This window comes from Octopus sinensis, linkage group LG26 (assembly GCF_006345805.1).
Source record: "Octopus sinensis linkage group LG26, ASM634580v1, whole genome shotgun sequence".
Lineage (NCBI taxonomy): Eukaryota > Metazoa > Mollusca > Cephalopoda > Octopoda > Octopodidae > Octopus > Octopus sinensis.
Window position 1 is genome coordinate 161,074 of NC_043022.1, and position 5,000 is coordinate 166,073.

The 5,000-nt window shown below is 35.4% G+C and overlaps 1 protein-coding gene across 1 annotated transcript in view; it reads left to right on the top strand.

Moving 5' to 3' along the window:
* Positions 1 to 3,017: 3,017 nt before the first annotated feature.
* The window catches only part of LOC115224654 (fibulin-1-like), a 16,330-nt gene continuing 14,347 nt past the window's right edge, over positions 3,018 to 5,000 (top strand). The window contains exon 1 of the mRNA XM_036513629.1: positions 3,018 to 3,169. The gene's annotated coding sequence lies outside the window, so the exon portion shown is untranslated. The remainder of the gene's footprint in view (positions 3,170 to 5,000) is intronic.

The window sequence follows — 5,000 nt, forward strand, 5'->3', positions numbered from 1 at the left end:
AATAAAACATATGCATATATATATACATATATGTACGTACCTACCTCTACATGTATATATATACATGCATATATGGGTACAGGACACAAAAAAACGTCGAACACAATGGGAGACAAAAACATCATAAACACAAAACAAGGAAATGGACATTTCTTAAACAACGAAAAATAGAGTACAGGACATACAAAACAAGGAAAATTCCCCTTCTTCAGTCGTCTTTGTTTCATCTACTCCACGTTTCGAAGTCAAAGCGATACATGACTTCAATGAAACAATCCTTCCCACGAAAATCAAATTAAATAAAATTTGAGATTTTTTTGCGGAGGGGTAAAAGTGGTAACAAAAACAGGACAATAACGACAGTACATTATATAAACAGTAAAAGACAGGACATGGAGAATTACAGTAACACAAACAAGATAAAATTTTTTACGAACGCTATTTTTTGAGAATGGCGAAGGAGCAACAGAAAGTGCCATCTCTACTTGAAGGCAGTCAGGTCAGAAAGACAGTAGCAGAGTTCTCGTCGCGGGTCAACGACGGGAGGAGGAGGAGGAGTAAGAGAAAGGGATATATATATATATGTATATTACATATATATATATATATATATATATATATATGAAGGCGGCGAGCTGGCGAAATGCGTGGCTGTATTTCGTCTGCCGTTACGTTCTGAGTTCAAATTCCGCTGAAGTCGACTTTGCCTTTCATCCTTTAGGGGTCGATTAAATAAGTACCAGTTACGCACTGGGGTCGATGTAATCGACATAATCCGCTTGTCTGTCCTAGTTTGTCCCCTCTATGTTTAGCCCCTTGTGGGTAATAAAGAAACACACACACACATGTGTATATATATATATTATATATATATATACATATCCAAATTCCCTTATTTTAATTTCTACTTTGCATGCTTTATTTAATGTTTAAATTTTTACTTTAACTTCCACAGAGTTCCACACTTACATATGCATAATTTACACCCTTCCCGCACACACATTTCGTGTATATCTACACACACATTTTTCTTCATTATAACCTGTACAATGACATACAGACATACATACGCAAACTCACAATTAACATACGCATACACACACGTATGCAAACTTGCACATACCAACGCACACACTCACACATTCATATGTCCACGCACAAACACACGTATGCACGTACAGCAACATCCACTCACTCGCACACACGCCTCACCTCATCTCGAACTCTTGTCTGTCCCCCATACTGTTACTAACCCATTTGCTTCTCGCCTTCACAACACATCACTTAAGCATAAAGCCACAAGCATAGAAATAATTTCACACACATGGACACACACACGCACGCACACGCACATATGTATATGTATGTGTATACACACATATATATATGTATATGTATGTGTGTACATATATATATATGTATATGTGTGTATATATATGGTAATATATGTGTATATATATATATATACACACACATATATATATATATGTATATATACATAAATACATATATATATACACATACGTATATATGTATAGGTATGTGTGTTAGTATATATACATATATATGTATATGTATGTGTATATATACATATATATATGTATGTGTATATATATATATATATGTATATGTGTGTACATATATATGGATATATATATATATATATACATACATGCATACATACATGCACACACACACACACACACACACACACACGCACACACACACACACACCACACACACACCACACACACACACACACATATATAATATATATATATATATATATATATATATATATATATATACGAGCAAAACGGTGCTGGAATCGATTTTGTAATTTTTTAAAGACTTATACACGCCCTTATACCGTCGGAATCTCCATATCACTTTGAGGATGGAGGATGCCCGAGTTCCTAGAAGACACACAGACAGACATACAGAACGGATTTTACATATATATATATATATATATATATATATATATATATATATATATTATATAGATGTCTTGCAAACAACTTGCACATGCAAGTGCTACCAGTAGGAGTGGCAGTGTGGTAAGTAGCTTCCTAACCAACCACATGGCATCTTGGGCAAGTGTCTTCTGCTATAGCCCCGGGCCGACCAATGCCTTGTGAGTGGATTTGGTAGACGGAAACTGAAAGAAACCTGTCGTATATATGTATATATATATATATTATATATTATATATATATATATATATATATATATATATATATATATATATATATATATATATAATATATATATATATGTATGCGTGTGTGTGTTTATGTGTCTGTGTTTGTCCCCCTAGCATTGCTTGACAACCGATGCTGGTGTGTTTACGTCCCCGTCACTTAGCGGTTCGGCAAAAAGAGACCGATAGAATAAGTCCCGGGTTCGATTTGCTCGACTAAAGGCGGTGCTCCAGCATGGCAGCAGTCAAATGACTGAAACAAGTACAAGAGTAAAAGAGTATATATATATATATCAGATGGCCATCTAATCGACCAGACCATCGGATGTTGTTGCACATAGTTGGTCACTCTGTGCTGTGTCCCGTCTTAATATATATATGATGCCATCCCTTTGGCTAGGCGATCAGGCTAACATTTCGCTTGGTCCGAAATCTAATCCGTGCAGGATTACCCATTTGCAGCCGAACGGACTGAGCCAACTTCAAATGAAGTGTTTTGCTGTGGATCACAACGGCAGCCTGTCTGCGTATCAAAACACTAGCAAAATTTATCAAGACTCGAGCTTTTCAACCAACTTTTGTATTCATTAAGATTACGTCATCATGTTATTACCTTAATTGTTATGAGACAAGAAGGCATGTGTGTCTCTATGTGTCAGTATTTGTCTGTGAATGTGTGTGTGCTTGCATGTGTATGTGCGTGTGCTTTTGTATGTGTGTCTGTGAATGTGTGTGTATGTGTCTCTATATATGTGTTCCTATGTATGTGTCTCTCTATATGTGTATATGTATGTGTGTGTATATGTGTGTGTGTGTGTCATTGTCTGAGACTATTATCATGGTGTTCTGTTTTTATATTCTGCTATTCCATTATTCTTTCTCTAAATAGTTTGAAATACACTCGATATTCTACAACCTGTACCAGATGTTGTAAAGGATGGACTGGCGTGCCTGGACGTTGCAGAGGTAAGGAATATTAGTTCAATACTGACTTGATGTTACATGCAGATAAGGGCTAAGGTTTACTTAATGTTTTATATTTTATATCGTAAGAAATGAACAATAGCGTCGTTAATTCTTTCTTTCTATTCTATATCCCATGCATAAACAATAGCGTTGTTTTTGTCATGCTTCCGACATAGTTAATCAGTTTCTGTCCATTCTGGTGTTATATAAAACCCGTAACTATTTCTAACTGTTTGAGTTGGATGATAATTTCGAGAAATTTTCCTTTCGTTTCTTCTTCACTTCTCAACTGAATCAACCTCCTCTTTAACAAAACTTTGTCTCTCATCAAATATCCGGCCCTAGTGTAACATTACCAATTTTAATACCGACGTATGTCGAAATGGGAGTGAAATCCTCTCCCTTACAACTGACAATAGAATGTCTCATTACCTGTGCTTCAAGGAGGACCCAAACTTCAATAGTGCCATACTCACTGGTTTGTATGTCACAGTCGATATCACTCCAAATGCCTCTCAATCACTTTTCTAATTACGGTGTTTGTATTTCTTACCTTTCATCGGTTTCAATCCGACAAACACCGCTATACTGTTTTACACTTAGCTGTTATTTTTTCAAGTTATTTTATGGTACCTGCAAAACTATTTAGTTTCAAAATCGACGAGTTGTAATAACTTTCAGAGGCCAGACACAACGCACCTACTTCTTCCACCCTAAATATAATACAAAATGTTATAAGAAATTTCCTGTAATTTTCCTTTCTGAAGTTTATTGGATATTTGAACTTCAAATTCTTCATAAATTTAAATATTCTTTGCATTCACTGCGGAGTAGATTTAAAAAACAATATTAATTCTTTGCAGGCGAAAATTTCCGATTTCATTTGCGACAGTCTCCCACTCTTTCTCTTCTTTATTTTCGTTAATGATAATTCAATATATATTCATTTCAATGTTTTCTTTTCAATTTTTAATTTGCTATTTGCAAAACTCACAGTTTATTCTTTAAACGTAATGTAAAAAAAAATGTGTATTAAATGAATGAATGCTATTAGACAAAATAGCTGTATAACTTTCATGCTTAGTTTTCATAAAATGAATTTGTTTTGATATGCTGGTATAATTTTTTTTGTGGAGGCACATGGCCTAGTGGTTAGAGCAGCGGACTCGCAGTCAAGGGATCGCGGGTTCGAATCTCAGACCGGACGATGTGTGTGTTTATGAGCGAAAACACATAATCTCCATGTTGATCCGGCAGAAGGTAATGGCGAATTTCTGCTGACTCTTTCGCAACAACATTCTCTCACTCTTTCCTCCTGTATCTTGCAGCTTACCTGTGACGGACCGGCGTTCCGTCCAGGTGGGGTACCTGTACGCCGAAGAAACTGGGAAACCGGCCCTTATGAGCCAGGGATGGTTCGAGAAGGGACAAACATTTGTTTTTTTTTAATTAAAAAGTGATTTTGTCGGTATAGCTGTCTGTAACGCTATAAACCTTTGAAAGAAATATTTACTAAGCAAGTGAAATATTTTTATAAATTGAAGTTTTCAGGAAAATTTACTTTCTGACCTTTCTTTCATTATTGAATATTTCAAGTTCACAAAATTAAATATTCGGTACAAGATAGTTTTAAACTTACTTTTATTCATAAGATATTTTCACTTCATCTTTATTTCATTCATTGTTCGCAAAGATCTCTTTTTTTGTGTTTCTCTTTCCCTTTCTCTCTTTCTCACACACACACTCTGTCTCTCTAATATAAACATACACACGCTCCAGGTATGACTACCAGAAAAACGGCCTGGATGGCGGTCTTTCTGCTAGTAGTAGT